This window comes from Ictidomys tridecemlineatus, chromosome 6, assembly GCF_052094955.1.
Source record: "Ictidomys tridecemlineatus isolate mIctTri1 chromosome 6, mIctTri1.hap1, whole genome shotgun sequence".
NCBI lineage: Eukaryota > Metazoa > Chordata > Mammalia > Rodentia > Sciuridae > Ictidomys > Ictidomys tridecemlineatus.
Window position 1 is genome coordinate 155,427,905 of NC_135482.1, and position 12,152 is coordinate 155,440,056.

Sequence of the window (12,152 nt, forward strand, 5' to 3'; positions counted from 1 at the left end):
CCCCAGGACCCTGGGCCAAGCGGAGCTTCACAGCCCTCCCAGGAGAGTTAGGAACAGCTGCAGCAGCTCCCTTGCCCCGCTTTCTGTTCCCTTCAAACTTCCATCTTTTCTTTATTTTTAATAGATATTGTCCTTGTTGGTATGTTGGACTATGGGGCTTTTGGGCCCTGTCCTTAGGGTGTTGGTTTTTTTGAGATGTTGGATCATCATTCTCTTTTAACCTCACTTGTCTAATGAGCAAATCCAAACGATGACTTTCTCCTCTGGATTCAAATGGAACATCTGTTCAACACTCTGTCTGTCCTCTGACACCCACTCACCCTCCAAGCTGGGCAGCTGCCTCCCATGACAGAGTTCCAGCCCTCAGCACCGACTGTCACCTTCTCTGACCGCCTGTTTAGGGTGTCCCACCCTCCAGGTTGGAAACCTGGTGTCGTCCTTGGTTCCCCTCCCATTTTAGCAGTGACACCAAGTGGCTCAATCAACTTTATGCAGTGGTGGGAAGATCCAGGGTCAGGCTGTTTGACTTGCTGTCCAAGCTTTTTGCTGGACCTGGGGCACTGGCTGGCCACACAGTGGCTATCCTGCCTCAGTTGCTTCTTGAAGGACTAGTTAGAGTAGTCCTTCCTGGCAAGGAGACACTGTTCACTGGACCCTTAGGACCCTCTCCCAGGAGGACAGGGTCAGAGGACCCCAGATGGGGCAATGGGAGGATGGAAACTGGGGTGGCAGATTGCCTATCCCTGAGCCTGGCTGAAACTTTGGCAGGACCAGCAAGGTGGAGCCACTTCAGCAGAGGGGTCCCTGCTTCTCACCTCTGTGTGCACAAGGTTTGAGGTCCACAACCTCCCAATTCTCCTTGGAGGGTGGAAAACGGGTGCACCCAGCTTGTGGCCCCTCAGCTCCTCTGAGATGAGTTGTCCTCCCAGGTCTGAGCAGTGAGTGATGACCACAACCAGTCCATAGAGAAAGCACCATTTCTTTTCTGTCGGCATGAACTCTCACATTTACGTTTGTGCCAAGCTGGAAATAACAATAACATAAACACTCCTCACTTGTCCTGCCTTTCCACGAAGGGAGAGGAAAGCCCAGCCCAGTCCAGGAAACAAAGTTCTCTCTGTTAGTAGACTCGGGCTTCTGTTTAAGTCCCCAGGGCCCCCACGGCAGTGATGGAATGAGCAGGACCCAGCAAGCTGGACGTACTGGACGGTCTGGGCGTCCCCCTCCCAAAGCAGGCCTTGTTTCATACTGTGGGAGAGAGGCCCCTCCTGCTCAGCTGGGTTCCCGTGAGGTGCTGATTGGCCAGCTCTGTGGGAACCTGGGGCTCTAAAGGCCTCCCTCATGTGGAAAGGTCAGTGCTTTCTAACCCCTTGCCCTGGGGCACTCTGGTCAAGGGCACATCGTGTACCCAAAGCACAGAGTGTGTCTCGGAGTCCCCATCCTCCAGAACAGCTGTCCCTTTCACTGTGTTGCTCAGGAAGCAGGAAAGGTTAAAATTTCCATCCTCTTAAGGAGATGCCTGCTGTGACTCAGTCTCTGACAGGAGTCTTTTCTTTTCTTTCTGGACTGGTGCTCCACGCAGAGAGGCTGATGGTGCTGCTGGGAGGCCATTCCTGCCATTCCCACCTCAGTGTGGCCACGGAACTGAAAGAGGCCTCCCTGACCCGGCATCCTCCTCCTGTGGAGCCCTGAAATGTTCTAAACTCCCCTCTCCCCTGCCCTGTTTCTTCATCCGTCCAGCCTATTCTCAGTTCATTACCTCATGGCTCTGCACTCTGCTTTCTAAAGTGACAATTTCTTTGTAAAAATCCCTTGCATTGTAGCCAGGGATCTGTGGGGCTTCACCCTCAGCAGGCTCTGTGGCCTCCCCAACACCACCAATTTGCAGGAGCCTGGGTACCAAGGTGAGCATTTCCATAGCAACTCAAGCCAGCCTGCCTTCTTCCTGATGATCACTAAGCAGGGCACTTCTCCTGGGCATCAGCATCTGTGGGGTAAAGGAAGACAGTTTAAGTTCCAACTGGAAAGTAGAGCGAAATCGTGATTAACTGAAGTCATCGGCTGGAGTCGGGGAATGCAAGGTCCCTAACTCCAGGAACTTCTAAATGTTCACTGGATGTGAATCATTCTGCAGATCTTATAGCTTTTGCTGCAATATGGACATCCTGAAGCACTTTCTGCCCTTCTTAGAATGGAAAAAAAAATGTGGGGTGTGGAATAAAAAAGTGATTGGAAGGACAAGGTTTAGAAAATTGAGACCTAAGTTCTTAGAAAGAATCCCCAGGAAGAGTGTAATGTTATGTCACCAACCTTAGAGACAATCTCTTATTTTTATAACTGTAAAAATAAAAAATTGAAAAACAGAAAAATAACATTTGACACAAAGGCCTCTCACTTAATAGGCTCTTCTTATTTGTTTTGATGGCTTAGTTTTACTGAGCTGCTTATGGTTTAAGTTAGTGAGACATACTTGAGGTCTTAACAGTCTGGATTGTGAAACTTCTGGCAAATATTATCAGTACCCTTAAGACAGACAAACTTGGGGTTCATAAAGAGAACTTCCCAATTGTTCCCTCATTTCTAATGTATCTCACCTAGTAAGTAAACATTTCTTTTGTAAGGGATTAAAGACAATTAGAGGAATACATAAAGATACAAGTAAACAAATTAAGTACTTACTATTGAATAGATCAGAGGCTCTCAACACAACGGTGGTTTTGCTTCCCGGGGGACATTTGGCAATGTCTGCAGACATTTTTGCTTGTTACAGCATGGGGGAGAGAGGCTGCCAGGAGCATCCGGGGGATTCTGCAATGTTTAGAATTGCCCCCCACAACAAAGAGCTGTCTGGTTGGAAGTGCAATCGTGCTGAGGTTGAGAAACCCTCACATAGAAACTATGTGAGATACAAAGAGGCATAGACACAATTATTGTTTTTCAAGAATTCACAAGCTATGTCATTTTCAAAATGCTACACAGTGGAAACAGCCTTTGGCCGTTCACACGTGTTCAGCTTGGTGGGGCCCATATTTTGGATTTATGGAAAAGCCAGGGCTCCATTCTCCTTCTGAGTGTGGTGTGGTGGGTAGTGCTGAAACAGGCCGACCCGAGGACCCTGCTGCAGGTCTCACAGTGCGGTTCCTACAGTGACAGAGAATGATTAGACCCTGTCTGCCTTCAGGTGGTCCCCAGCTCTGAGGCCATCTAACTGGTGGGAGGAGTGATGGGTGGGGGAGAGACCCTTGGCTGCTTTCCAAGTCCAGTCAGTTTGAGCATCTTCTTCCTGGGAGTCTGTCTGTGATTCTCTTTCTCTCCTCTGGCTTCTGGCCCCACCATGATCTATAGTGTTCCAACCAACACGGCAGCGAGGCCCACCTGCCGTTCTCTCATCTCTGACACATTCCACAGAGGGGCCTTTCTGTGGGAGGCATTCCTGGGCAGGGCTCAGTTCAGATGAGATTTCTCAAAACTTGTGATTAATGGTATTGTAGTTGAAAAGGGGAGTCCTTACCTCTGGAGCTACAGGCTGAAACACTGACAGATGAAATGATATGATGTCTGGAATTTGTTTCAGAATACTCTGGAGGGTGGGTGTGAGGGGAAGAAGGTGAGGTGATAAAATAGGATTTGCCATGAGCCCTGGGTCTGTGGGCATTTATTCTATGTATCTCTCCTAGTTAAGTCTAGAGAAGGCGTCTGCGTGGGCACTTTGGGTAGCCTGGAGCCTCCATGTAAGAAGCCTGGCTCCCTCAGCAAGTCCACTTGGAGACACTATAGAAAGGCCACATGAGAAGTGGAGGACTTGAGATGATGTGAAGAGGCCAGCTGTCCTTGGGTGCCTTCAGGGGATTCCGGCCATAGGCATTTCTGTCTGCCACTCTATGAGAGAGCCCGAGTGAGACCAAGAAGAACCACCCAGCTGTGCCTCAGCAACCCATAGAACCATGGGAGGTAATAAACACTGGCTGATTTACGACATGTTTGTTTGGCATGGTTTGGAACACATTTCCCAGCCCCTCTGTCCATCTGTCATGGAGGATCCGCGTACTCTCTGTCCTCTGACTCCTGACCACTTCCTCAGCCTCCCCAGTGCCCAGGCTGGGAAAGGCTCACCCAATCAGGCTCAGCCCTATTCTCTCTCGCCATATTGCAACACCAGTGGGTCCTGCTGGGAGATGCAGGGCTTGACCAGATTGTATTAAAAAAAAAATCTTTGAAATACACTTGGACTTCAAAACAGGCCTGGAGGCGGAGAAGCTAAAAGTGAAGCCAGGTGCACTCACAGTGTTTTCTTGGAGAATTTGATTTGAGTTCATTTTTGAGCAGGAGAGGAATGCTTTATGGCCCCTTCCTTTGCAAGGGTAAGGGTATTCTGTCTTTCCACAGTTCCCAGCTTCTTGCTAAGCATAGCTGAAATTTGCAAACACCAGGAGACACTGGAGAAGCAGCATTGGTTGATCCAAAGTAGTGGTTCTTCACCTTGACTGAATATTGGAAAATTAAAAACCATGGGTTTCCCGACTCCCACCTCCACACAATTAATTGGCCTGGAGCACAATCTGGACAAAAGTCTCCTTATGAATTCTGACGTTCTGGACAGGGAAGAGGACTCTTTCCTCCACCCTCACCATCCCTGCTTGATCAAACCTGCCTAAGCTTCCCTCAGGTCTGTTCACGGTATCTCCAGGGTGTTGCCTCTAGTCACCGTGGGGCCCTGAACAAGCTCTGCTACTTTCTAGTCTATTCAGAAATGTGACAAGAGGAAAGAAGATCTTGGTTGAAGATTCCCAAGAGGACTCCAGTCCACAACCATGAAGAGCAAAGGATACAATTTGCCGATGTCTGTAGATAGCTCAAGAAACCATGGCTGAAGGAATGTCATGCCACAGCTAGGGCCAAGTGCAGTGAGGGAGGAGGATGGCCTTGGAGCAGAAGGTCAAGTTGCACCCCTTGTACTCCACTTGCCCAGCATCCAAATCTCCATAAATGGCAACTTTATACTTATAATTTCTCAGTCCAAAGCCTTGAATCATCTTTCTGTCCCTTTCCCATCTTTCTTTCACATTCCAGATGTAATCTATCAGCAAATCCTGTTGGCCCCACCTTTGAAAAATGCCCAGACTCTGGCTACCACTAACCACTTTGCTACCATCTTATTGTGTTTGAATTATTGACTACGTTCTATCTGGTTTATGAGATTCCATCCTTGGTATTCCACAGTCCATTCTCAATATGGCAGCCAGAGGGATACATTGATATGTTCAAAATGCAACTCAGAGTATATCATTCTTCTGCGCAGACAAAATTACATTATATAAAAGCCCAAGTCCTTACCAAGATCTATAAGGCCTCACCTAGACTGGTGTTGGCTATCTCTGTGGACTCATTGTCGGCTACTCTCCTCCTTCTTTACTCCAATTCTGTCATACTGTCCTCCTTGCTGTTCTCTAAGCTTGTGAAACGAGCTCCCACCTCAGGCCCTTTGCATTTGCTGTTCCCTCTGCCTAGAATGTACTTCTTCATATTTGAACAGCTTATTACCTTACTTCCTTCTGGTTTCTGTTCAATTATTATCTTTTCCCTGTGAACTTTACTTAAAATAATACCCCCCATCTGAACTCTAACCCTATCTTTTTTATTCTCAGAGTTTATCATGATTTCCACTTTATTTATTTATTTACTGGCTCTTGACACTAGGATCTATGTTCCACAAGATGAAATTCACTATTATATCTCCAGGATGGGGCCTGTCACAAGGCTGAGATGATGCGCACTGAAGCCTTGTGCAGTTAGGAAATGGCAATGTACAGGTGGTGAGGTTTATTGCAGTTATTCAGTTGCTGTCTCCTGTGGATAACCACAGACTGGGTAGCCGTGGGTTTAGTCTTCTTAGAACCATTTAGAAATCACAAAAGTCCTCCTGGCCAGGGCTGGCCTGAAGTGAAGTGGATAGAACTGGTGTGGTTTGAGAGCAATGGGTTTTCTTCCTCTCCCAAGCGGGCTGTGGGCTGTGGCCTGGCCCGACATGGCTGTGGTTTTGAGAACGTCACTTAGACTTGTGAGCATGCCTGGATTCAGATCCTCGGTTACCTGGAAAGGTTACATATTGGTAATGAAAACATCACTCTGAGAGAACTGAGGAAGTACAACTTGGGAAAAGGAAGCTTTGGTGGGGAGACAGGACTAAGAGGAGGGTGTGGTGTTCAGGATTGAATGTTGGTCCAGGCTGGGGCTAGCTCAGGCCACTTGGGTGTGAGCTGATGCTCCTGAGGACTGCACGCTGGGTGCTTGAGAAGATGGTCAGGCAGCCACAGCACTGTCACCACCACTTCCTTCCCCTTTATTTGGGGTTTAAAATTTTCCTGAGTACCTGCAAGTGCCAGGTGATATTAGAGACTTCACCACATGATCTCCTTAATGATCTCCAAAAATCTAAGGGAAGATAAGAAATTCATTTTACTCTAGAGGAAATGGAGGCATACAACTTCCTTAAGGAGGGTAACATCAGTTAAAATGGTGGAATGATGACCTCCCAACCCCCTTCTTCCTTAAAAGCAATGAGAACACTGGTAAAAACAGTCAGATTCTACTTTTTCAAAACTCTGGAAATCAAACAAAAACTTTCAGCAATCTAGGGAGCACTTATTCAAGAACAAAAACACTGAATTTCAATAAGGAGCCTGAGTTTATGGTGCTCTGACTTATTCCATTAGAAATAATGAACACACTCAGGAAGGTTACAAGATCCTTATACAAAAATAAATTTTATTTCTGTATATGAGCAATGAACAATCTGAAAATGAAATAGGAAAATTATTCCATATACAATAGCTTCAAAAAAACCATATAGTAGTAAATTTTTAAAAGAAGTGCAGGTCTTATATATTGGAAACTGTGAAGTGTTGGAGAGAAAAAGATCTAAATAAATAGGAAGACTTCCTGTGTTTATGAATTCAAAGACTTAATATTGTTAGATGGAAATACTGCACATTTTGATCTGTAGGTTCAATGAAATCTCTACCCAAAAAATGCTGGGTGGGATTTTGCAGAATTTTTTTTTTGCATTAATGATGACTTGATCCTAAAATTCAATAGGAATTCAAGGAACCCAGGGTAACCAAAGTAACCTTGAAAATAAAGAGCAAAGATGGAGGATTCATACTCTTCAATTTCAAAACTTAGTGTACAACTATAACAATAAGGACAGTATGTCATAGCACATGGATAGACACATGGATCATGGGAATATAATTGAGAGTTCAGAAAAAAACCCGTACATTTATGATTCATTAATTTTGGCCAATAGTACCAAGGTAATTCAATCAGGAAAGGGCAATCTCTTCAATAATTGGTGCTGGGGAAACTGGATATTCATGAAGCTAGACCCATACATCATAGCACATACAAAAAATAACTCAAGATGAATTAGACATAAATGTAAGCGCTAAAATCATAAAATTCTTATAAGAAAACATAATTGTAAATCTTCTTAACCTTAAGAAGATGGTTAGGCAGCCAAAGCATATTCACTGCCACCTCCTTCCTCTTTATCTGGTGATAAAAACTTTCCTGAGTACCTGCAAGTGCCAGGTGATATTAGGGACTTCACCACATGATCTCCTTAATTATCTCCAAAAAACAATGGAAAAAGAAATTCATTTTACACTTGAGGAAATGGAGGCATACAATGGATTAGACAATGGTTTCTTAGATATGGTGCTAAAAGCACAAGTAACCAAGAAAAAAATGGATACATTACAACTTATCAAAATTAAGAACTTTTATTCTTCAAAGGGAACTATCAAGAAAGTGAAATATAACCCTCAGAATAGGAAAGTATTCAAAAATCATATATATGATAATAGTCTAGCATCAAGAATTCATAAAGTATTCTTACAACTGAACAATAAATAAATATTTAAACAATTTAAAATGGGGAAAGGATTTGAACAGACATTTTTCCAAAGAATATAGACAAATGGCCGATAAGCACTTGAAGAGATTCTCAATATTATTAGTCATTAGGGAAATGCAAATTAGAGTCACAATGTGATATCACTTTGTATGCATCAGGATGATTCTAGTCACAAAGATAGAATAAGTGCTGGGGAGATATGGAGAAATTGGCCCCTCCTCATAGTGTTGGTGGGAATGTTAATGATGCAGCTGCTTTGGAAAACAGATTGGACAATTCCTCAAAAAATTAAACATAGAGGTATCATACAAGCCATCAGTTCCACTCCTGGTTATATACCCCAGAGAACTGGAAACACAAATAATATCTGTACATGAATGTTTACAGCAGAATCATTATAGCCAGCCTAAAAGCCCATCAGCTCATGAATGGATAAGCAATAAACACAATATGATATATTCATGCAATTGAATACTATTTGCCCACAAAAGAACCTTGAAAACATTATGATAAGAGAAAGAATAAAAAAAGTTTAATGTTGTATGAACTGTTTATATGAGATGTCTAGAAAAGGAAAATCCATTGAGACAAAAAGTTTAGTGGTACTGAGGGCTGGGGAGAGAGCAATGGAAAAGAGACTATTACGGATTCTTTTGGGGCTGATGATAATATTTTGGGATTAGGTCGTGATGATATTTGTGCAATTTAAAAGATATATTCCAAACCAGTAAATTGTACACTTTAAAAAGAATGAATTGTATGTTATGTATTTTTCAATATAAACTATTGAAGAAAATATAGAAAAAAATACAGAAAGAAACTTCTTAGGACAGAAAACTAGTTAGAACAAGAGTTATGATTTGAATACAATATCCATATACTTTACATTTCTTGTCAAGGTTTCTGTGCTTTGCTGGTGAGAGAAAGCAGTGAGGACAGGCACTCATAGAAAAATGTTACTGTGTCCTCTTAGCAAAGATACCCAGAGGTATCTCTGCTTGCAACTAGGGGCTGACCTGGACACAAATTCATGTTTTATGTTACACAACCATCCTCGCCCTTGCCACTTCTAAAATTTTATGATAGGGTCAAGCTTGTGTGTCTTGGGTAAAATCCTTTCCTGGTGGTTCCTCATCTCTCATGTGGATGGACTTGGGGTGGCCTATGGTGCCACTCCAGCAGATACGGCAGCATTCCTACCTGAGCTAAAGATGAGACTCCACCTGTGTCACCCTGTAATTAGTGTGGGTATTGATAAGAGTCCTGGCAATCTCCTTTCCTCCTTTTTTAATAGGATAGACTTTTCCTTCTGTTCATCTACCTGCCCAGCCACTGTTTCTTTATCCATTCATCCATCTATCCATCCATCCATCTGTTCACCCATTTCGTTTCACAGATCTATGTTGTGAAGTGACTTTGTAAAGTGATTTACTGAAGCAAATGGACCCAATTATTCCCCCTCCTCAGGCATCTAGGATATATGAACTTGGGATCTTACTGGGTTATATGGAGGGTGGAAACACTTAGCAGCCATGACAACCAGCCCGGAATCCCAGGCAGCCTCACCAAGGCTGAACTGATCCTGATCCTCCTTCCTAAACTCCTGTTTTGCCACAAAGCAAGCCATTTTCAACAGAAGGACTTGCAAATGTGCAAGCTCCTCCCTGAGGGCTTCTGTAGCACAGCACAAACCTTTCATCACCAACCCAACTTGTAATCTTGGTTAGGAAGGTTCTCAGCTCATTTTCAAGGAGGAAAAAAATAAGCAAGAGCCACATCATGAAGTTGCTCCATGTAAGGTGGATTGTTCTGTTGACCTATCATTACTCTGGGCTCCAGGCAGGCCTTCCTCCTGAGCCCTAGCCAGTCAGAGTCAGGGTCAGGAGCTGGGCAGTCCAGAAGCCTACCCTGGAGGCTCTGAGAAGAAGGCTGCTTAGAATTCATGTCTGGGCAGTAGCACCAAGGAGGGGAGAATAGCCCTGTCAGGCTTGCTGGCTCAGCTACCCTTAGGAACATTCCAAATTCAGGCTTTTGCTCAAACCACCTTTACCTCTACCTTCTCTGGGATTCTCTGAATCCTTTCAGTTCATCTGGATCTGGCCTGTTTTCCAAGCCAGCAAAATTCTGCCATCCTGGGACACAGTGCCTCCTCATCCCACAGCTAATCCTTCAACAAAAATTTATTAACCTTTTCTTTATCAAGACAAACAAGTCTTGACCCCTTCCTTTGTTCCACTTACCACAGGGAAGGCAGATGTGGAAACAATTACGAGGCAGGGTGCTGAACACCCTGGACTATGTGATTGCCTTGACTGGGAGGCTGTTGTCAAACTCTGCTGTCAGTTATGTCTTCGTGCTATTCCTTGTGATGTGTCCTGTCTTCCTAGTTGATAGTTATGGGCCAGGTCTTGCTGTGGTTTAAGTGTCTCTTCCAAAAACACATGTTGAGATTTAATAGAATTGGAACCTTTGAGAGGTGATTAGCAAGAGGGCTAATCACCTCTCAAAGGTTGGAGAGGTGAATGGACTTAATGCTGTTATGAGAGTAGGTTAGCTGTGGTGTCCGTTATTGGAAGAGGGGGTTCTGAATCAAAGAATGAGTTTGGTTCCTTTCCTGCTCATTCTCTTCCAGGCACACAGGCTCTCTTGCTATTCTGCCTTTTAATGTGGCCAGCATCTTGACCTTGGCCTTCCCAGCTTTGAGAACTGTGAGCAAATAAGGTTGTGTTCTTTATAAATTATCCAATCTGTGGTATCTGTTATGTGATGCAAAGTGAATGAGACAGTTATCAATTCCATTCATGAGAATGCCACCCTCATGACCTAATCACCTTCCAAAGACCCCACCTGCTAATACCTTGCAATGGGGATTAGGATTTCAACACATGAATTTTGGTGGAACACATTCAGTCCTAATACCTGGGAACCCAGGCTCATGGAGGCTGTGCTGTCTTAGAGGTACACCCCCTGAAACACATGGTTTTCTTAGTTACCCCAAATCCTGAGAAAGAGAAGCTGCAGGACTACACACTGGATCTCACATGCCTCAGCTTGTCATTGGCTCATTGCTTCTGCCTGCAGCCCACATTCCAGATATAGTGCCATGACTGTCATCAAATGCAAGGGGAGGAAAGTATAGGGGACACTCAGTGAGCAGTACACAACTGCCACACGTCCCAAGCCAGCTGAAATGAGAGGAATGCTAGAAGATTGTCAAGTCTCCAGGAGGTGGGTGCGTTTGAGTCTTAAAGGACTAGATATTGGAAGTCAGGAACCATGACCTGATCTTACATTTTCGGGGTGCCATCTTGCTTCTCTTTCACCAGCAAGTTGGCACTTTCTTTTTCTCTTTTGGTGATAGACTGGTTTTCTAAATAAATTGGGAGCAAGAATAATCCTTATCTCATGGAATTGTGAGGCTTTAATGGTTTATGTAAAGTGCTTAGGAAGTGCATGGCACCTGATAAGTACTAGATAAGAATTAGCTATTAGTATTTTGTTGTGGTCCCTGCATCTGCCAGAATATGGCATCCCCTGGGTCACTTCCTAGAAGGGGCTGGATAAAGGGACAAATTCTTTGGGAGGAAACCTGAATTCCTAGCTGAATCACAGATGGAACATATGGTAGTTTTCCCTGGGTTTGAGGAAGGGGTACAGGCCAAGAAGACATCCTAGAGAGACTCCAAAGTAGTCTTTATTCTTAAGACAGTTCCAATGCTAACATTGGAATTAGCTCCTGAGGGGAACCTGAATTTGCAGGGCCAACTACTTGGAGCCACTCCTGAGAAAGGCATTTCTCCTTGGCAGAGACAGGCCACAAGAGCCCTGAGGAACAGTGCTGAGAGGGAAACAAATTCATGATACAACTATGTCTATAAGGAGGGCAGAGTGTGGGCCCTGAATCATCCTGCAGGGACAGAATGTCTTGGGAGTGGAGTGGCCTCCCATAATCTGCCTCTGCACCCATGTCGCCTCCTGTGGCTTTTCCTTTATTGGATTCCCAATATTCATCCTGAGGGAGAGACTATTCTGGGCTCGCCAAAAGCTGGGAGATATTTGATCAGGATGTCTCAGTTCCCAAAATTAGCCAAAGAGACCCGTACTTTTTAAGGGGCTACTTCTATCTGTGGGCCTAAAACCAAATTTCCCTTCCTTTGGGGCAGTGATGGCCTCCATATGAGAACATGTCTCTCCCAAGAGGATTGCCTTCATCCTTTCCAGAAGAGAAATGGAAACA